The following is a 23,025-nucleotide window of genomic DNA, read 5'->3' on the forward strand; positions in this document are numbered from 1 at the left end:
AACCCTGCCCAATGGTGTAGCCCAAATACCTGGCTTCTTCCAAGCTGATGGCTTGGGTTTGCCGTGAGACCTGCCTGTCTTAGGCTACTTTCACACTAGCGTTCGGGAGGATCCGTTCTGAACGGATCCGCTCATAATAATGCAGACGGAGGCTCCGTTCAGAACGGATCCGTCTGCATTATTTTTAGCATATAACAGCTAAGTGTGAAAATAGCCTCGTTCAGCTGTCCGCCTGTCCGTGCGGAGGCGAGCAGAGGCTGAACGCCGCCAGACTGATGCAGTCTGAGCGGATCCGCTCCATTCAGACTGCATCAGGGCTGGACGGAAGCGTTCGGGTCCGCTCGTGAGCTCCTTCAAACGGAGCTCACGAGCGGACCAGCGAACGCTAGTGTGAAAGGAGCCTTAGTGAATCCACCACAGTCTGCACTTTTTGTAGGTGGGATTCCTATTCGCCACTGTATATTACTACATCATCAAGATACGCTGATGCATAACTAATATGGGGTTTTAGAATCCTATCCATCTTTTGCTGAAATGTTGCCGATGTCCCATGTAGGCCAAATGGCAACCTGGTGTACTGGAAATGACCGCTAGGTGCAGAAAAGGCAGTCTTTGACTTTGCCCTTTCAGTTAGCGGAATTTGCCAGTACCCTTTAGTTAAGTCCATTGCTGTTATGTACCAAGTGCTACCCAGCTTTTCTATTAGCTTGTCCACTCTCGACAGTGGGTAGGCATCAGACTTTGAGACAGAGTTTAACTGGCGATATTCATTGCAGAACCTGATGGACCCATCAGGTTTGGGGATTAAAACTATGGGACTAGACCACTCACTTATGGAATTTTCTATTTCCCCTAGGTCTAACATTTTTTTAATCTCCTGGGTAATGATCTCGCGTCTCGCTTCAGGCACACGGTAGGGCTTCACCTTCACCTTAACACTGGGTTCTGTGACAATATCATGTTTTCTCACATCATTGAGGCCTGGCAGTTCTGAGAAAAAGTCTTTATTTCTCATTACGAATTCCTGCGATTCTTGTTTTTGATGTGGGAATAAGGACTTGGCAATTCTAACTTCAGGTAAGGTGGAGCATTTTGGAACAGAGTTTACAACCAGAGATTTCCTATCTTTCCAGGGCTTTATCAAGTTAATATGATAGTTCTGTTCTAGTTTTCTCTTTCTGGGCTTTTTTATTAATTGTGGAGGGCCCTTGCCATTTTGCTAAGAATTTGCTCTCTACTGTGGGTATTAACACAAGCACCCAATTCCCTGGATTAAAATGACAAAGTTTCGCACCCCTGTTTTAGATTCTACTTTGAGACTGTTGGGCTTGCTGCATATGTTCCCCAACCAAGGGCATGACTGCCTTGATCCGGTCCTGCATCAGCGATACATGCTCAATTACACAGTGGTAAGGGGTAGATTCCTGCTTCTATGTTTCTTTAGCCATGTCAAGTAGCCCTCTGGGTTGCCTGCCATACAGGTGCCATGCAAAAGGTGAAAACCACGACGATTGCGGTACTTCCCGTATGGCAAACATTAAATAAGGAAGTAGGCAATCCCTCCCATCCTTTGCAATCACTTTTCTCAACATGTTTTTCAGGGTTTTATTGAATCTTTCCACCAACCCATCAGTTTGGAGATGGTAGACTGATGTTTGAAAATGCTTCACTCTAAATAGCCGACATAATTCTTTGGTCACCCTGGACATAAATGGGGTGCCCTGATCCGTTAAGATCTCTTTACTGATCCCAACCCTACTAAATACCTGGACCAGCTCTTTGGCTATGGTCTTTGCAGCCATATTTCTTAACGGAATAGCTTCTGGATATCTGGTGGGGTAGTTTAGGATCACCAGTATGTACTGATGTCCCCAAGCTGATTTCACAATAGGGCCTACCAGATCCATAGCTATCCATTCAAATGGCACTTCCACAATGGGTAAGAGCAACAGTGGGCTTCGAATCTTAGGGGAAGGGGCTGTATACTGCCACTCGGGACAGGACGCACAGTAATCCCAAACATCTGCTACGTGCCCAGGCCAAAAGAAACGCATTAAAATATGTTCTTTTGTCTTTTCCATCCCAAGATGTGCCCCCAACAAATGACCATGTGCTAGAGCCAAGACAATCTGCCTAAATAGCTTGGTAACTATCAGCTGTTCTACGATGTCTTCACCTTGTTTGTCCATCTGATACAGCAAGTTATTTTGCATCGCTATATGGGGATTAGCAAGTGTGACACCTGGGTAAACCAGTACTCTATTTATTATCTTTACATTTTCTCAAGCCTGAACCAGAGTAGGGTCATTCAGCTGTGCTGTAGCAAAATTGTCACGTGAAACCTTTATATCTGATAAGACATTTTTAATCCTCTCCTCTGGCTCCTCACTTGCATTGGTGGCTTCAGTGTCACCTGATATTACATCAAAAGGGAAAGTGACACTATCTGGAGATGACAGAACATCATTAAGAGGCTCAGGTTCTGTCACTCCAGTTTCCCTTTCTCCAGAAACCGTAACCACTGATGGCTCTTTAAACCTTTTCTCCCACAATTCCCCCAAAAAAGGAAAATACCTCCCAGTATTATGTCATACATGAGAGTGGGTATCATCGCTACTTGACAGGTTACCCGCTTGAGCATAGTTCCTATGACAACCAGTGCAGTATTATACTCACAGGTTTCACCATGAATACAGGTGACCTCTACCGTCTGGGACTGTTGGAGTTTACCAAACTGGCTATAACTAATGTGAACATACTGCCTGTATCAAGGAGAGCCTGCATCTCTGTCCCCTCTATGGACACAGGACACAGATGTTTATCAACATTGTCAGGGGCCCCAGCATAACAAACCACTTTGGCAAACATAGGTTTCATATTTGGCATAGTACTCATATAACACTGCATGGGTTCAGAGTTTAAAGTACAGTTAGCAGCAATATGTCCTGGACCCTTACACCAGAAGCGTTTAATAGGCTCTGATCTCAGTAAGTCCATCTTGGACCTTTCTGACCGTTCCGGCCAGGGTTCAGATTTGAACCTTGCTTCCCTTTTAGAGGTCCCCATCCTAGCAGGAGCACTCCACTGCCGGGCATTTTCTTGTGCTATGTGGGACTTCTGTATCAGGTCCTCTGCTGCTGCATATCTTTCCACCAGAGAGACCAACACATCTGCACTTTTAGGGTCACCATGGGTAACCCACTTGCTTAGTTCGGGCAGAAGGGTTCTAAGATATCTGTCCACTACCACACGCTCCACAACCTCTGGAGCCGACAGAACATTTGGCTGTAACCACTTCTTGGTTAAGTGTATCAGGTCGTACATTTGGGAGCAAGCTCGTTTGTCTACCTGAAAAATCCAATGGTGCACTCTTTGGGCCCGAACCAACAAACTGACTCCCAGATGGGCCAAAATCTCTTCATTAAGCTTACGGTAATCTTAACCAAATCGTAATAAGACTTCTGAGCCTCTCCACTCAGAAAAGGGGCTATTAACCCCACCCACTAGTCTGGTGACCATCTTTATGCCCAGCGGTGTGCACAAAGGTCATCAAGTAAGCCTCCACATCATCTGTGGCGGCCATTTTTTGTAGGTAGTTCCCAGCACATACACTCACCTAAAGAATTATTAGGAACACCTGTTCTATTTCTCATTAATGCGATTATCTAGTCAACCAATCACATGGCAGTTGCTTCAATGCATGTAGGGTTGTGGTCCTTGTCAAGACAATCTCCTGAACTCCAAACTGAATGTTAGAAAGGGAAAGAAAGGTGATTTAAGCAATTTTGAGCCTGGCATGGTTGTTGGTGCCAGACGGGCCGGTCTGAGTATTTCACAATCTGCTCAGTTACTGGGATTTTTACGCACAACCATTTCTAGGGTTTACAAAGAATGGCGTGAAAAGGGAAAAACATACAGTATGCGGCAGTCCTGTGGGCGAAAATGCCTTGTTGATGCTAGAGGTCAGAGGAGAATGGGCCGACTGATTTAAGCTGATAGAAGAGCAACGGTGACTGAAATAACCACTCGTTACAACCGAGGTATGCAGCAAAGCATTTGTGAAGCCACAACACGCACAACCTTGAGGCGGATGGGCTACAACAGCAGAAGACCCCACCGGGTACCACTCATCTCCACTACAAATAGGAAAAAGAGGCTACAATTTGCACAAGCTCACCAAAATTGGACTGTTAAAGACTGGAAAAATGTTGCCTGGTCTGATAAGTCTCGATTTCTGTTGAGACATTCAAATGGTAGAGTCCGAATTTGGCGTAAACAGAATGAGAACATGTGTCCATCATGCCTTGTTACCACTGTGCAGGCTGGTGGTGGTGGTGTAATGGTGTGGGGGATGTTTTCTGGGCACACTTTAGGCCCCTTAGTGCCAATTGGCCATCGTTTAAATGCCACGGGCTACCTGAGCATTGTTTCTGACCATGTCCATCCCTTCATGACCACCATGTACCCATCCTCTGATGGCTACTTCCAGCAGGATAATGCACCATGTCACAAAGCTCGAATCATTTCAAATTGGTTTCTTGAACATGACAATGAGTTCACTGTACTAAAATGGCCCCCACAGTCACCAGATCTCAACCCAACAGAGCATCTTTGGGATGTGGTGGAACGGGAGCTTCGTGCCCTGGATGTGCATCCCTCAAATCTCCATCAACAGCAAGATGCTATCCTATCAATATGGGCCAACATTTCTAAAGAATGCTATCAGCACCTTGTTGAATCAATGCCATGTAGAATTAAGGCAGTTCTGAAGGCAAAAGGGGGTATTAGTATGGTGTTCCTAATAATAATTTAGGTGAGTGTATATGTCTTTTCCCCATGTGGCCACTTTCAGTCGACCCAGGGTTTCGGTCTGCAAAGATGCTGCACCACCTCAGTCAAAACAGCATGATCCTTGTTTTGCATCTCGGTTAGAGCAGAAAGTTGCATTGCCATAGATCGCATCAGATCCTCCGTCTGCCTATTAGATTCTTGCTGCACTTTGGTTGCATGTTGCCGGGCTGCAGTGGCTTGCAGCAGAGCTTTTAACATATCCTCCATATTTTCAGCTGTAGATGCTGGTTATCAAAGTGACGCATCCTCCACCAATTGTGACAATGCGTCTTGCAAGCTCACCTTTCTAAGAGTGAAAGGTAGGGGAATAGTCAGTCTATTACGCACAAGTAGGACTCAGGAGACAGAAGTGCATTTAAACTGATGTCCTGCCAGTTTTATTTTCACAGGTTGCATAAAACAAAATCATAAACACAACACCTAGCCTTGTCCAGGCTCTAACTAAACATTTGGTCCCTCTCTAGGACGTGGCTGAGCTAACCTAAGTCCAACCAAATAAACACACAGTGTGAACAGCAACCTGTGATACTTGCGGTTTCCTTGCAAAGGACCTTCAGTGTCTCTCAGAGAGATGTGGATTCTCCCTCTCCCAAAAAGCTGAGAGCAAGTGCACTGCCTGCCTGGTTATCTAGCAATTCGCCAGGTGCACCTCATCAGGACCCAGACTTAGGCCTCTTTCACACGGGCGTCATGTTTTTTGGCCGGATGCATTCAGTGAAAAGCTTGCGATTTTTCATGCGAGTGCTGTCAGTTCAGTATGCCATTGCGTCGCGTTCTTGCGTTTTTCCCGCACGTGTGACATGCGGATGGCATGTGCTTTTTACGTGCGTGAAAAAAATCTGATCCATCCACTACATTCACCTGTAACTGCAAACACAATATAAATACCCCCAGCATGCAGAGTTTTGTTGGACAGCTCAGTTTTTTTGTGGAGTGGTTTGTGTGTTGGTTGGTGTGTGTATGTTTGTTATTGGATTATCCTTTGCAGGATGTCCACTTTCACCCTGTCATCCACTGACCATGTCTTTTTGCACTGGCTAGTTGTCATGGTCTTACCTTCTCACTGTTCTCCTTCGTTTGACATGTGCTGGCGGCCATCTTGGTTTCTGGGTTTCTTGTAGCCTCCCACCCTGCGGCTCCTCCTTCCCACTGGGAGGAGCTGGATGCCTAGCTCATATATAGAAGGTCTGTGGCTTCATTTCCTTGCTTGGTCCTCCTGTGTGCACATGCTTCAAAGACTGCTGCTGCTTCTGGTTCCTGATCCTGGCCTCGTCTGACTACCCCGTTGGTTCCCGATCCTGGCTTCGTCTGACTACCCTGTTGGTTCCTGATCCTGGCTACGTCTGACTACCCTCCTGGTTCCTGACCTCCGTCTACGCAAGACCCTGCTTCAGTTTAGCCATCCGTTTGGACTTTAGCTACGGCTTGATTTTCAATAAAGCCTTCTTATTCCACCTATCTCTGTTGTACGTCTGGTTCATGGTTCCATGACACTGGTATCCCGCTGTTTTGGAGAGCAGCCAGAAATGCTTGAGGAGGAGCCGCGGAGGAAGCGCATTAGGGTGCATCCAATACTTTCGCTGCGTGCCAGCAAAGGTATCTTTGTTGGCTTGTACGCTGAGCTCCGTGCGCACCCTCCAAAGTTCTTCAATTATTGCTGCATGTTGGTGTCTACGTTTGATCGTCTCTTGGAGGAGTTGCGGCCTTCCTTAACTTTCCAGGACACCAATATGCGGCTGAGTGTGTCACCTGAAGAACGGCTTATTATTACTTTAAGGTAAGACTATATATATTCTCAGACTAAATACTTTAATGACACCCTGTTTTCCAATACATAGTTGTTAGGTCAATGGCCTATGTATTCTAAACTTTTCATCTTATATGCCTGAGTACGTAAATGTAGTAGACCTGTATTTAAACTCCTTTATTTTTAGTGATAAACTGTGTGTGGTTAGATTAGTCCCACCAGAATCCAGTTCCGCAGGGGTTAATGATTTAAATGCAGCCTGTAATGATGAGGACACTTCACCTGTGTGTGTATATGTTAATTGTCTAGAACTTTATGAAGCTTAAATGCTATTCCTTATTTAGTTTTATCTCAGAATATAAATCATATGTTTCAAAAATATACCACTATGTGCTTGTTTCATTTATATTTACCAGCCACTTTTCCATTAAATAATGTCAAGTAATGTGCTAGATTTATAAACATATGCTATGAAAGTGTCTAATTCTATATATTTTTTTGTCTTTTCAGATATCTGGCGACTGGTAATTCTTTTTCGTCTTTACATTTTGTTTTTCGAATGGGCACTACCACAATTGCTGGCGTGGTACGGGCTACATGTGCCGCCATTTGGTTGACACTGAAGGCTTCAGTGCTGCCACAACCAATCAGGCAGCAGTGGCTTGATATAGCCCATGGCTTCCAGGAGAGGGCTCAATTTCCTAATTGTATTGGTGCCCTTGACAGGAAGCACATACGTGTTAAGAAGCCACCAAACTCAGGGTCCCAATACTATAATTATGAGCAGTTTTTCTCTGTAGTTTTGTTGGCCTTGGCTGACATAAACTACAGGTTTATAATTGTAGATATTGGGTCCTATGGAAGTTCTGCAGATGCTCGCATCTTCAGGGCTTCCAGAATGGGTCGCTGGCTTCAGTCCAACCAACTGGACGTACCACAGCCAGCAAACCTTCCTGGCTCTATTGGGCCACCAGCGCCTTATGTGGTTGTAGGGGACGAGGGATTTGCTCTTTCTAGCCACCTGATGCGTCCTTATCCTCGACGCGGTTTGGATGCCAAGAAGCGCAATTTTAATTATCGGTTAAGTAGAGCCAGAAGGTTTGTGGAGTGCACATTCGGCATTTTTTCAAATAAATGGCGGGTTTTCTAGTCGGCAATACATCTGGCACCACAAAATGTCAATGTGGTCATCAAGGCGTGTGTAGGGCTGCATAACTACATACGCACCTATGAGGCCACACCTGATGAAGACGCCCAAGTGTACAGTACACCATCACCAAGAGAGACTTTACTACTTGGACGATCTGGATATGCTGGACTCAGAGTGCAGGGATTTTTTTCGGATTATTTTATGTCCCCTATCGGTTCTTTTCCTTTTCAGCAGTAGTCCTCAATTCATGGACTTTTGTGTTTGCCAGTATATTTTCCTAACCAGGATGGTTTGAGTTTAGTTATGGACTTGCAAGATAATGAGGACCCTTGACGTGGGTTGCGAACTTACATATTTTGCTACCAAATAGTCTCATCTACATGGTATGTGAAATATGTACTAATACCTAATTTATCTATTAGCTACACTTTGTTTCATAACATTTTACAGTGCTAAATGTGGCAAAATTAGAGAATTTTTACAAAATGATTATATGTATAATACTGAGTAAAATAAATGTGTTAATATTGATTATATGGTGTTCTAGGAGTAGAGATTTGTTGGTCTAACATGTTCTGTATATATGTGTAATAAAACATACTTAGTAAAATTACATAGGACCTACATTTTGATGTAAGAACCCCTAAAAAATAAAAAGTATTGAACGTCAGTGTTTGTGTGCAAAATTAACATTTCATATGTGTCCTTTGTGGTTACAAATGTTTCTTAAAAATTTTCTATCTATATATTGTGTTATGTGTATGTGTATGCACAATAAAATTAAATCTGCTACATTAGAAACTTGAAAAGAAAAATGTGTTTTATTGCACACAATGTCAAAATAAATTCTCAGTTAAATTAAAATAAAATTATTTGTATCACAAAATTTCTATAAATTAACATACTGCCTTGATGGCGATGAAGATCCCCGATAAGGAGGGGCTGAGTATTGTGAAAGTCCAGCTTGATTTGTAGCTTGGCCCTGAATATTGGCTCTGGGAAGGAGCCCTAGAATATTGGCCCTGGGAAGGGGGGCCAGAATATTGGCTCTGGGAAGGAGCCCTTGAATATTGGGCCTGGGAAGGGGGCCCAAGGCATTGTGGTGGGCCAGCTTGACTGGGCGAGGGTCCCAGAGGACCATAGCTGGGTTCACCCTGAATCTGGGGCACATATGGCGCCATTGGTGGGCCATAATGATCCCTGGGGGGGGGCATTTGTTGGTGGTCCTATAATGGCTGGGAAACTGTGGGGTTGTTGGGGACAAATAGTTGCCCATAGCGGAGCAGATTTTCCAGTGCTTCATGTATTACAGAGGGACCGGTTAGGGAATTTGCTAGCTCCAGAACGATCTCGACCAAAGTTCTCGTTCGTAATAATCGTTCTGGAGGTAGCTGCCGCATATAATGGGCCAGACTACGGGCAAACATATCATGATGATCCTCCTGCCGGGCCCTAGATAAATAATCCAGAACTTGGACATTAATAGTGGACTCGGCAGGAGGATTTGCCCGTCGTCTGGACCTGCTGGGTAGAGCCAGAGGGGGGGGGGGGGGGAATCAGCTCCCGATGCTGCAGGAGGCTCGGAAGGTGCTGGTCTGGGTCCAGGAAGAGTCTCCTGCTGGGCAGCTGTCGTCTCCTCCTCACAAGCGCTCGACAGTTGTGGGGCCGAATCATCACCTTCCTCCTCTAGGTTGTCCTCCGTTCTACAAAATGAATAAAATACATATACATGACGATTAAAAATAAGCCTTGCACATATACCTGTCATGAGCTACACAAAATACATTTGTCACATAGTACTAACTGGCCCAACAAACAGGGGCGTCATTATGTCAAAACATTCGGGGCTTGTGCCCCAGATGTTTTGTCCAGTGCCCTGAATGTTATGCTGGATTGCTGGTAGCATTTTTTGGGCATATTCCAGGTACTTTTTATATTGTAATGTCCAGCAGTATTGATCCCCTTAAAACATAACTTTTACTAGTCAGATCATAAAAAAGGTACCACTGTGGTGGTTCACCAGTGCATAAGTGAAAAAGACAAACAACAATGATAATAGATGCAGGGATATGTCTGGGAGCTAGTCGTAAAGACTCCACTACGAGAGGGATGAGTGAACACAGGGCAGCAAAATGGGAGCAATGGGTATGCCTATACTCTCCCTAAGCTCACCCTGGCTATAACCTCAGCCCAGGGACGTCCCCTTATGGTGGAGACTCCCTGTCCTCGTTCCTGGGCTGACTGCCCTGCGTTTACCCTCCTCTTTACAATTAACAAAAATTGCTCCACAGACCATAAGTAGGTGTGGTCATGTGTCCCTGGTGGGAAAGAAAAAAATTCCTACAGGGACACTAGGATGGATAGGACCAATCAAGATCGATACAGTAGGGTGAATTGAATCAATATCACCTATACCCTATAGAGCCAAGCCCGGGTGCACCAGTCAATGCATTCCCAGGTTGGTTCTAAATGAAGCCCCAACGCGACAACATTAAATCTTGGTGGGAGATACGTTGTTTCGAGAGTTACTTGGAACACAAGATAGTCCCAAAAGGACTTCGTCTCCAAGTTAAACCGGCAGAACGTATCGTATCACCATCCCTCATAACCAGGTGGGAGGAACAACTGACACTTAGTTCACTGAACCTCATGCAAATCCTCCTTGATGAGGAGAAATTGATGTTTGAAAAAACATCTGCTAGCCTTCAGGAACAAATTGATATTGCCCTCACCTATAAAGACGACCCAGATTTCTCTAGACGGGAAGCTTCTCTCCAAGTGTCGGTTGAAAGGTTTCAAACTGTCATAAAAGAGAGAAAGCATAGACAGTTCCTCCGCGACCTCTCGGAATTTAGAGAGAACAGGGCCTACCAACAACAACCCACTGGCTCTGCACCTTTGGTGTCTGAGGTGTCCACATCGGAGGTGGACTCCTCCGACACCGAATTATCAGGTGGGAACTATAGGGGTAGAGGCTCGACACAGACTGGGAGAAGGGGTAGACGACGATGGCAGAAGGGAGGAACAAGCGGGAGGGGTCGTCCGGGGGGGGTAAATTACTCCACCGGGCCAGCATCCTATCCCTCTGGCTCATCATCTCAAACATCTGGTGCTGCCTCCAACAATTTTCCGTCGTCACATTCCCCTGCATGCGCCTCGGCGTCTTTTTTAGAGAAAAGTCAGATCCCTTACAATCTTCGGGGGGGGGAACAAAGCCGACAGAACCTGAAGGATGGGCTCCAAGTTGTGAATTTATCATCTCGGTCCCTAAGTGTACTTGAACTAGGGGTACTGAGTAAGGGTTTGTCATTTGTTCCAACCACTAATTTCTGTCTATTCACGTGGATTAAGGACCTGAGCCTATTTGCTAGACGCCTTAAGTGGCACAAATTCTTTAGGGATAATGATAGACAAACATGTGCCAGACTCGGCCTGAGTGAATGTGATCTTGCCTCTTTGCAGACCCTCTGTGAACTGGGGGAGGAAGGTAGCCGGTGCCCAGGTCAGGGACCATATACCAATCTTAAACCAACAAGTACAAAGATGCCCCCACCCATAAAATACGAATGTGTGGATATATTTATGCAAATGGTGACGAGTGAGCTGGAGAGATTTGAGGGAATGTCTCCCCGCCACTTCAATCTGTCTCGAATGGAGATGTCAGCCCTGACTGCCCTTGAGAAAGATAAATCTATAATCATCAAACCCTCTGATAAGGGTGGCAATTTGGTCATTCTTGACCATGTAGCGTATCAGACTATGTGTTTGAATCTTCTGAAAGATAGGGAAGGTTATAGGGTGCTGGATACGAACCCCCTGACCCCCTTCTACGAGGACTTGAAGATCATCTTGACTGACGCTCTAGTAGACAGATTGATTTCGGCGGCTGAGTACAACTTTCTCCTTCCCGCTCACTCCACCATTGCTACCTTCTACGGATTACCCAAAATCCATAAGGGGGTTATACCCCTCAAGGGGCGCCCCATTGTCTCCGGGGTTAACTCCCTGACCCAGAACTGTGGGATCTACGTCGATCGTGTGCTGAGGGAGTTCGTCGTGTCTTTACCCTCATATACGAGGGACACGATGGACTTCCTCAGCAAGATCGACGCGATCAATATGGACAAGGACTGCATACTGGCAAGCATAGATGTCGAGTCCCTTTATAGCTCTATCCCACATACGAAGGGGATCTCTGCTACTGAATACTACCTGAAGACTAGGGACATCCACTGCAGGGCGCATAACATCTTTGTGCTCAGGCTCCTGGAGTTCACCCTGACCCACAACTTTTTTCTCTTCAATTCGCGGTTCTACCACCAGCTCAGGGGGACGGCAATGGGGAGCCCCTGCGCCCCCACTTATGCCAACCTCTTCCTGGGCTGGTGGGAGGACACTGTCGTGTTTCCAGATAGGGAGACCTGGTGGTCCGAGATCACCTTCTGGACAAGATATATAGACTACATTTTCGTGATTTGGAAGGGTGGGTCGGGTGAGCTCCAGGAGTTTGTGGGGTCCCTTAACAACAACGATGTTGGTCTGCGATTTACTTTTGAGTTTGACCATCACTCTATCCCCTTCCTTGATGTACGGATAACCAGGGAGGGAGAAAAACTCACTGCCAACTTATTCAGAAAGGACACCGCGACCAACTCGTTGTTGCATTGGGAGAGCCATCACCCTCTACCGCTTAAACGTGGCATACCAAAGGGTCAGTATTTGAGGACCCGGAGAAACTGCTCCGAGGGTAAGACGTTTCACACTGAGGCCAGGAAATTACAGACGAGATTCAGAGAGAGGGGATATCCTCAAACAGTCCTCGGAGGGGCGTTTCGGAACGCCGCAAGCAGGGAGCGTACCGAATTACTTGTCCCGAAACCTAAGGTACAGAGTGTACAACAACCTATACGCTTAATATCTGTATTCGACTGTGCAAATGTGGAAGTAATGTCAGTCCTGAAAAGGTACTGGCCAATTCTCCACATGGACCCTGACCTGAAGGATGTACTGACTAAGCAACCGAGCGTTACTTATAGGCGGGGGAGGAGCATAAGAGACCGCTTGGTTCATAGCCATTACAGTGCACCAACTGGAGCCGGCACTTGGCTGGACCGGAAACCTTGCGGGATGTTTAAATGTGGCTCCTGCAAAGCCTGTGCGTTCATATCCACCGCAAAATCTAACATCTGCTCAGTAACTGGTCAAGCCTATGAAATCAGAGATTTTTACAACTGCAGAAGCAAGGGTGCAGTCTATCTGTGCCAATGCCCTTGCCCCTTGGACTACATAGGCAAAACTATCCGTGAGGTCAGGCGTCGAATCTGTGAACACGTGAACGACGTGGTGAAGAAAAAGATCACACCCGTCGCGTCACATGTAATTGATGTGCACGGTGGCGACCCTAAGTGCTTGCGATTTTCGGTCCTGGAAACCATCCCTGTATCTCCAAGGGGTGGCGATTGGGACCGTAAAATCCTCCAAAAAGAATGCATGTGGATTCACCGCTTCAGATCCCAGGCACCATTAGGGATCAATGAGAGACTTACGTTCTCCTGTTTCCTATGATCTACTTCCCTCCAGGGACGGTTATTCATGGGGCCGTACGTTTTCCTCTATCCCGCTGTCATAAAGTAGCGCCACGTCGGTAATTTTACCAATAGCCATGATAAAAGTAGGATACTACTTTAAAGTATCCAGGTTGCACATTGCTCATCCAATGTGCCTTAGGTGTCTCACTTATAATAGTAATACACCTTTAGTGAAAAGTACAATACTGCATCATCAATAGCTCCCAGACCCCGCCCCCTTTCCCGAATAGAACGCCAGAATAATAAGCACTATGCTATATGTAAGTGACTGGTTTAATGTATTGAGCATTGCGCTACCTTGCCTCTAATGTGATGATATCTGCGCTGAGTAGAAGCGATTCGACTGATGGAACGGATGGGGAGTGAGTCTGCGGTCCATACAACAGGATGTGACTGCCCCATGCGTTCCACCTGGATGAGGCGCCGTACGGACCGGAAGTGACGTAGCTGTGCGTTCCACGCAACCGGATGTTAGTTCCGAGTGCGTTCCACGTGGCCCGGCCGGCTCAGAATGCTCCGGTATGTACCTCCAACTACATGAGGGACGACTCATGACGTGTATACACGATTCTCAGGCCGGAAGTTAAACATACTAATCAGCATGAATCAGACACAACTGGTGGGTGGCTACTTAAGGGAACGGGAGTGTGTGTGAATGAGAGGAGGAACAGGACGACACCAGGACGCAGGTTAAATGTAAGTCTGGACAATCTATTGAAAATTTACATCACTGTAGCATGTAGTGTGTTTCACACCATGCTTGAATTTTTGCTCACAGATCCCTAAGTGACGTATTGGCCCGTATCATGTGGGCTCTCTTTCCTCCTGACTGCACGGGACATTGAGTAAGTGCTGATTTGAAGGAGATATAGGGGATACAAATGCATTGTACTGTGTCTAGTACATGAACTGAGAGCATCTTTATTTCTTACAGGTGGGACATATCAAATGGGTCCCTTGGTCCTATGCCTAAACATCATCTGCGTCTCTGGTCCTGTTGCCTCACCTTATCTTAAGTATCTTTAACCTATCTTGTGTGATGGTTGCATTTCTGACCATATAATTCTTTCTGTGATGGTTGTATCTCTGACCACATATGCCCCCTGATGAACCTAGTGATAGGGGAAACGCGTTGGGGCTTCATTTAGAACCAACCTGGGAATGCATTGACTGGTGCACCCGGGCTTGGCTCTATAGGGTATAGGTGATATTGATTCAATTCACCCTACTGTATCGATCTTGATTGGTCCTATCCATCCTAGTGTCCCTGTAGGAATTTTTTTCTTTCCCACCAGGGACACATGACCACACCTACTTATGGTCTGTGGAGCAATTTTTGTTAATTGTAAAGAGGAGGGTAAACGCAGGGCAGTCAGCCCAGGAACGAGGACAGGGAGTCTCCACCATAAGGGGACGTCCCTGGGCTGAGGTTATAGCCAGGGTGAGCTTAGGGAGAGTATAGGCATACCCATTGCTCCCATTTTGCTGCCCTGTGTTCACTCATCCCTCTCGTAGTGGAGTCTTTACGACTAGCTCCCAGACATATCCCTGCATCTATTATCATTGTTGTTTGTCTTTTTCACTTATGCACTGGTGAACCACCACAGTGGTACCTTTTTTATGATCTGACTAGTAAAAGTTATGTTTTAAGGGGATCAATACTGCTGGACATTATACTGTGAACTTTAGATCCTTTTTCATTGATCTATATTGAATAAGCTGGACACTTTTTACTTTTTATATTGATTGGAACTGGGCAACCCCACAGATCACCCCCCACCCCCCCTTGTACTTCCCTGAGTTCAGTCACTTCTGTGGCATCCTGCGATTGAGCACCGATGCCACAGAAGTGACTGAACTCATGCCGGCGCAGCAGATAAGTAGCGGAACAAGTACAAGGGGGGGAGGGGGGTGATCTGGGGGTTGCCCAGATGGCTAGTCCCTTTGCAGTAGTTATTAACCCCTTTCAGCAGTCCCCTATTCACTGAAGGGGGACTGCTGAAAGGGGTTAATAACTACTGTCAAGGGGGGACTGCTAAAAGAGGTTAATAACTACTGTGAATTCCCCCCTCCCCCCCCGGGGATTGGGACGTAGCTTCATGGGTGGGTCTTGGCTTCGCGGGGGCATTGTACAATGGGCTTGTGCCCCAGATGTTTTCAGACCCTAGCAACGCACCTGCCAACAAATATAAGACATATGTGGTAGTATAGATGTAGCAGGGATAACCCACACACTCTGAAATATAATGCCTATATCGTGTTAACTTTAACCAAAACGACGAAGAAAAAAAAACGCATTCCACTTTTTTACACATTTATTAGACATCTTATGTCCCATAGAGCATGTGGGTTAACCCTGCTACATCATTAACCTAGGTATCCATACCATCAATCTTACTCAACTTGTCATTTTAATCTCCTACTTTTGGTTAAGAAAGGAGCAATGTGACTGTTTGCTATTGCCAACTATGACATTTCACATTGATCCATTCAAACCATTCACAGTACCTAAAAATTCGACATACAGTGCGTATAGCTTCACATGTTGTGGACAGTGTGTAGAATAGACTTACTGATGCAGATCCATGACGGCGCGAAGGAACATTAGCTGCTCCCGGAAGAGGTAGGGTCTTTGCTTGGGGGGACCAGCCCTGCTCCGCCCCTGATTTTTAATTTCCTTGCGGAACTGGTCACGGCAGCTCCGCCAACGATTCTTGACCTCTTCAACTGGTAATAGAAAGACAAGAAAGGAACATGTATCAATTTCTAAAGTGATAGGTAGACTAACATATAACAAGACCTATATACTAGGGAGGACAACATGGATCAAACATGTATATATTGTTTACTTACTTAAATTCTTGCGGCTTTGGCCTTTGGTCGTTTCTCATATGGGTGCATACAGATCCTGGGTAACCTCCACCCAGGCAGCATCCTTCTTATATCTGTCCTGGTAATCTGAAGAATGAAGATCCCAGAGGCAGGGCCTATCCTGCACCAGGACAATAAGTTTTTCAACATCCATGGCACGTGGAGTTTTTGGCATTGTGTGGATATTTGGCTCTGCAAGGGCTTGAAAAAGCTGCAGACAACTTCTTCCTCATGTGCTGCCACAAACCACACGCAGACAGACACAGAGAAAAAAACCCGCCTACTTCCTGTATTATATCCCATGAGTGTTGCTAAGTTACTTGCGTGAAAAACGCAATGCAATGCGGTCTATCCGGATGCATTGCGTTTTTCACGCAGCCCCATTCACTTCTATGGGGCCTGCATCGCGTGAAAATCGCACAATATAGAGCATGCTGCGATTTTCATGCAACACACAAGTGATGCGTGAAAATCACCGCTCATGTGCACAGCCACATAGAAATGAATGGGTCCGGATTCAGTGCGGGTGCAATACGTTCACCTCACACATCGCACCCGCGTGGAAAACTCGCTCGTGTGAAAGGGGCCTTAGGGTAAACCCTTTCCTAAATAGCTTTCCTCAGCATATGTTAGGAACCTGGGAGACACATATACACCCTCAATTACTTCATTGTGTATATATCAAGTTTTCTCCCATCAATCTGCACTCTAAAAGTATTTTAGAAAGGTTTGCAAGGAAGGTTTAAAGGAAATGTATAACCCCGATTTTGGACTATTATTTACTAGGGTTGAGCAAACCCGAACTTTAGGATTTTTGGCCCCCGGACCCGAACCCGAACTTTTCAATAAAAGTTTGGGTTCGGTGTTCGGCTATTTTATGGTGCTTTTTGAAAGGCTGCAGAGCAGCTAATCAACAAGCGTTTAACTCGTGTGCCCTTAGAAGCCATCACAGCCATGCCTACTAATGGCATGGCTGTGATTGGCCATTGCAGCATGTGACCCAGCCTCTACATAAGCTGGAGTCACATGGCGCTGCACGTCACTCTGCTCTGATTTGTGTAGGGATAGGATGCTGCTGCTGTGAGGGAGAGAATAGGACAGAATCTTTAATCAGAAGTGCTTGTTAACTCAGCGATCTACCTAGATTTTGTTCTGTGGGTGCAGTGCACAATCTTTTTACCCTGCCCTGAGCCCAGTGACCCAGAAAAATTACTTTTATCCGTCTGTTAGGTAGGCGGCGGCCATTTTATGCATGTTCTTTGAACCAGCACAGCATATGTGCATTTGTGACAGTCAAATAGAAGCTTAAAATACTGCAATTATATTCTGGGTTTAAAAAAATCACCCATTTTTGGCAAGACCCTACATCTGTGGCCTTTGCAGCATTTGTCTGTGTGCAATTTAAGCTTGAAATACTGCAATAATTTTCTGGGTTTTAAAAAAAAACCATTTTGGGCAATACCCTCCATCTGGGGCCTATGCCACATTAGTCAGTGTGCAATTTAAGCTAGAAATACAGCAATCATTTTATAGCCCTTGCTGCATTTTTCAGTGTGAAATTCAGGCGTTATATACTGCTGTCATATTCTGTTATTAAAAAAACACCCATTTAGGGCAAAATCCAAATTTTGTGGCGTTTGCTGCATCTGTCATTGTTAAAACAAGCTTGAAATACTTCAATAATTTTCTGGGTTTTAAAAAACACCCACTTTAGGCAATACCCTCCATCTGGGGCCTATGCCGCATTAGTCAGTGTGCAATTTAAGCTAGAAATACAGCAATAATTTTCTGGGTTTTAAAAAACACCCTTTTGGGGCAAAATACTAAATTTTACAGCCCTTGCTGTATCTTTCAGTGTGAAATTCAAGCGTTATATAATGCTGTTATATTCTGTAATAAAAAAAACACCAATTTAGGGCAAAATCCAAATTCTTGCGGCGTTTGCTGCATCTGTCATTGTTAAAAACAAGCTTGAAAAACTTCAATAATTTTCTGGGTTTTCCATTTTTGGCAATACCCTCCATCTGGGGCCTATGCCGCATTAGTCAGTGTGCAATTTAAGCTTGAAATGCAGCAATAATATTCTGGGTTTAAAAAAACTTTTGCTGCATCTGTCATTGTGAGATACACGTGTTAGATACTGGTGTTCTATTCTGTTATTAAAAAAACACCCATTTTGGGCAAAAAAATTAATATTGCAGCCTTGTCTGCATCTGTCAGTTTGAGATACAAGCTTGAAATACAGCAATAATATTCTGGGTTTAAAAAAAAACACCCATTTTAGGCAAAATACTTAACATTGCAGCCTTTGTTGCAACTTTCATTGTGAGATACACGCGTTAGATACTGTTGTTCTATTCTGTTATTAACGATCCCAGGACCGCCGCACGCAGGATTGCATCCTGGCGGCGGCCCTGTTATTCCTCCTAGTTTATTTACAGATGCCAATGCAGGCGTTGAACCTATCTTGTCCCAGGTGAAAATGTTATACTTCACTTTTATTATTATTTGGGTTAAAATACGTGCTTTATACCTTTATTTAATTTTACTTGATGAACCAAATAATAGAAAAAGATTAAAAATGCAGTAAACACTCCACTGCGTGGTCAAATGATGCTCAGTGAGTCAGGAGGGAGAGCACGTGCACTATCTCTCACCCCTGTCACTTATAGGCAGTCGCTTGCAGTGACACCTTCATCTAGGCTAAGTTGTGGGAGCTGAACTCACTCTTCCCACTTCTAATACAGCACATGGATAATACCATATGTTAGCTGACCTCTGTCTATCCCTTTGGTGGTGCACACTGTGTACATAACATTCACGGTTTGAATACCGTATCACACTGCTAAACTACTCTAGCTTAGATAAGTAGGCCATCCGGACTACTGCTAACTAGCTGACAGTGGAGTAGATGGCTGATTTTAAAGCTAAATCTGCCCCCAACATGTTTCACCAGATAACTGGCTTCTTCAGGGGATTTGGGCAGCATTGGGCTGTAATTTCTTACTTCAACACACAATGGCAAATACTTTTTTTGTGCCACTAATACACCCCAAAAAGGGCTTTAGAACATATAACTACACCGCTGAACGGCAAATAATATATATTTTTTTGCCACTATTACACGCCAATAAGAGCTTTAGAACATATAACTGCACCGCTGAATGGCAAATAGGCCCTTATTTTTTTCCACTTATACACGCCAAAAAAGGCTTTAGAACATATAACTGCACCTCTGAATGGCAAATAATATATATTTTTTGCCACTAATACACGCCAATAAGGGCTTTAGAACATATAACTGCACCGCTGAATGGCAAATAGGCCCTTATTTTTTTCCACTTTTCCACGCCACAAAAGGCTTTAGAACATATAACTGCACCATTGAATTGCAAATAATATATATTTTTTTGCCACTAATACACGCCATAAAGGGCTGTAATTTCTCACGTCACCACACAATGGCAAAAACTTTTTTTTGTGTGCCACTAATACACCCCAAAAAGGGCTTTAGATCATTTAACTGCACCGCTGAACGGCAAATAATATATATATTTTTTTGCCACTAATGCACGCCAAAAAAGGCTGTAATTCCTTACTTCACCACACAACGGCAAATCCTTTTTTTTGCGCCACTAATACACCCCAAAAAGGGCTTTAGAACATATAACTGCACCGCTGAATGGCAAATAGGCCCTTATTTTTTTCATTTATACACGCCAAAAAGGGCTTTAGAACATATAACTGCACCGCTGAATGGCAAATAATATATATTTTTTGGCCACTAATACACGCCAAAAAGGGCTTTAGAACATATAACTGCACCGCTGAACCGCTAATAATAATATTTTTTTTGCCACTAATACACGCCAAAAAGGCTGCAATTTCTTATTTCACCACACAATGGTAAATACTTTTTTTGTGCCACTAATACACCCTAAAAAGGGCTTTAGAACATATAACTGCACCGCTGAACCGCAAATAATATATATTTTTTTGCCACTAATACACGCCAAAAAGGGCTGTAATTTCTCACACCACACAAAGCCAATAATGGCTTTAAAAGATATAACTACACCGCTGAATGGCAAATGGGCCCTTATTTTTTTCCACTTATACATGCCACAAAAGGCATATAACTGCACCGGTGAACGGCAAATATTTTTTTTTTCCCACTAATACAGGCCAAAAATGCTTTAGAACATATAACTGCACCGCACAAGGGCAAATAAGACGTAGATATATTTACTTATAATAAATCCTGTTAATGGCTATATCAAAGAGCACTTGCACCCCAATAACAAGAACGGTTTGCTGGAATTACAGAGCTGTATAATGGCAATTTGGGTCCTCAGTCAGTGCAGCAAGGTGTAATAGGATTGTTCCTAATAACAAGGCTGTAAACTTCCCTACTGAACCCTGTTCTGCTTCAATACTGTGGAATGATTCCTCCCTATCCTTACCCTGAACTTCTATATGGCAAAATAAAAGTTTTAAAGTCTTTTCTACAACTGTCCATAGCAGCTGCTGACATCTCTCTCTGCTCTAAGTACACTGGAAAATGGCTGAATCCAAGATGACTGAGCCTATTTATAGGGCTGTGACGTCACAGGGCTGGCTGGCTGCTAATTTGCCTCATGAATGGCATTGTGGGTGCTCCCTCGTTCCCAGAGTTCCTTGCTCCATGTCCTAACACGTGCAGCAGCCACATTACCACGAAGCGTGAGGAAATTCGGATTCGGTGCAAATCGAACTTTCCTGAAATTCGGATCGAATTACACTTTGTCAACTTCGATACGCTAATTTCTAGATGCAATATGCTGTTGCATATTTGCTGCCTGGTTTTATTTTGGTTAAGCTTTCAGTTGGCTCTATATGCCTTCCTTTCATTTCCAGTCTCAGGCTCAAGTTTTTGAAAATATTTGTTCTGTAAAATACTGGGTGAACATTCTGAATAGACCCTATGGACAGCAGTCCTCTATTTTATCGTCAATAAAACCACGGCAACACTAGGACTTCTCACTATTTAAATGAACCAAACCTTGATCCCTTGTCATATCAGTTGACCCATGATCTTTGTTCAAAACAGCCCAATTATACCAGACACATACATTATATAGCCTAACATTTAATCAAGTCAGTAAACAATTTGTGAAAAAAAATATTATAAAACCTCATTTATACAGTAGATGGTTTCAGATGGTTTACTATGTTGCTAAAAAAAATAGAGATATAATTAAATATGTTTTGGATTTGTGCTGTAATTTTCTAATTCACAAGTAAGATATAATTATCTCCTTAAATAAAACCTGAAAAGTAACTTACAGCATTAAAGAAAAGCTTCAGTAATGACATGAAAGTATGGTACTTACAATTTGTAGCCACGCATTTGTAATCAGAACTTGGTTCTTTTCATCCTGGAAGAGAAAGAGGAAATCACTGTGATGTTGATTGCTAAAATTATACTGGAAATGTCAATGATTTCACTTAACCCCTAACAGGAATGTGATGACTTAAGTGTGGATTTAAAAGTTATTGAAATTTAAAGTGACCAAAAATTGCCCCCCCCCCAAAAAAAAAAAAATATACTTCTAATCCACTGAGATGTGGGGTGGACAATCGTGGCACTCATATATAATTTGTATAGGAAATACCATATAGAACTGGCTTCATTGCCCATAACAACCAATCAGATTCCACCTTTCATTTTACAAAGGAGCTGTGAAAAATGAAAGGTGGAACCTGATTGGTTGCTAGTCAGTTCTACTTTACACCAGTTTGATAAATCTCCCCCATAGTATTCTGTATCATGCACAATGCCCTGAAATCGGAACATTGGAATCAGAGTGTAGTAGGTTGTATAAGCCTGGTCTGGGGACTAAAATAATGTAAGGGACTGGTCTGGGGCTAGAGATGTCGCGAACATAAAATTTTCCGTTCGCGAATGGCGAACGCAAATTTTTGCAAATGTTCGTGAACGGGCGAACCAGGCGAACCGCCATTGACTTCAATAGGCAGGCAAATTTTAAAGCCCACAGGGACTCTTTCTAGCCACAGTAGTGATGGAAAAGTTGTTTCAAGGGGACTAATAACACCTGGACTGTGGCATGCCGGAGGGGGATCCATGGCAAAACTCCCATGGAAAATGACATAGTTGACGCAGAGTTGGGTTTTAATCCATAAAGGGCATAAATCACCTAACAATCCAATTTTTTTTTTAACAACGTGGTTTAAAACATCCAGTGTGTGTATACAATTAGGTATGATGTTGTATCGATCAGGTAGTGTAAGGGTCACGCCCGCTTCACAGACATTGACAGACCAAACTCCACTTTTAATGCACCGCAAACAACCACAAACAGTCCATTTGCCCAACCGCAAACTCCCCATTTGCACAAGGTTGGATACCAAGCTAGCCATGTCTCGTTGATGTCATTAAAGGTTTCTTCCTCCACCCAGCCATGTACAACACCAAGGGTCCCCGAAAGGTGAATTGAATTGATTTTTCGAATGGGGAGATGGTTAAAAAAACGCTGGCTCCCTCCCCTTTGTTTGAACCCACGGTCACTGTGTCTGCGCCGTGCAATTTACTCTCACACCCGATATGAGTGGTATTTTCTGTAGTTCTCTTCTCATCAGTTTAATCCCTGTTACGTCCCCAATCTGGGGTCCATTTATTGAATTGATTTTTGGAACGGGGAGATGGTTAATAAAATGCTGGCTCCCTCACCTTTGTTTTAATCCACGGTCACTGTGTCTGCGCCGTGCAATTTACTCTCACACCCGATATGAGTGGTATTTTCTGTAGTTCTCTTCTC

At 44.2% G+C, this 23,025-nt stretch overlaps 1 protein-coding gene across 1 annotated transcript in view; it reads right to left on the reverse strand.

Moving 5' to 3' along the window:
• Window positions 1-23,025, reverse strand: part of LOC122926685 (neuronal acetylcholine receptor subunit alpha-7-like) — a 384,000-nt gene that overhangs the window by 228,905 nt on the left and 132,070 nt on the right. The window lies entirely within an intron of this gene.

This window comes from Bufo gargarizans, chromosome 1 (genome assembly GCF_014858855.1).
Source record: "Bufo gargarizans isolate SCDJY-AF-19 chromosome 1, ASM1485885v1, whole genome shotgun sequence".
NCBI classification, from domain to species: domain Eukaryota; kingdom Metazoa; phylum Chordata; class Amphibia; order Anura; family Bufonidae; genus Bufo; species Bufo gargarizans.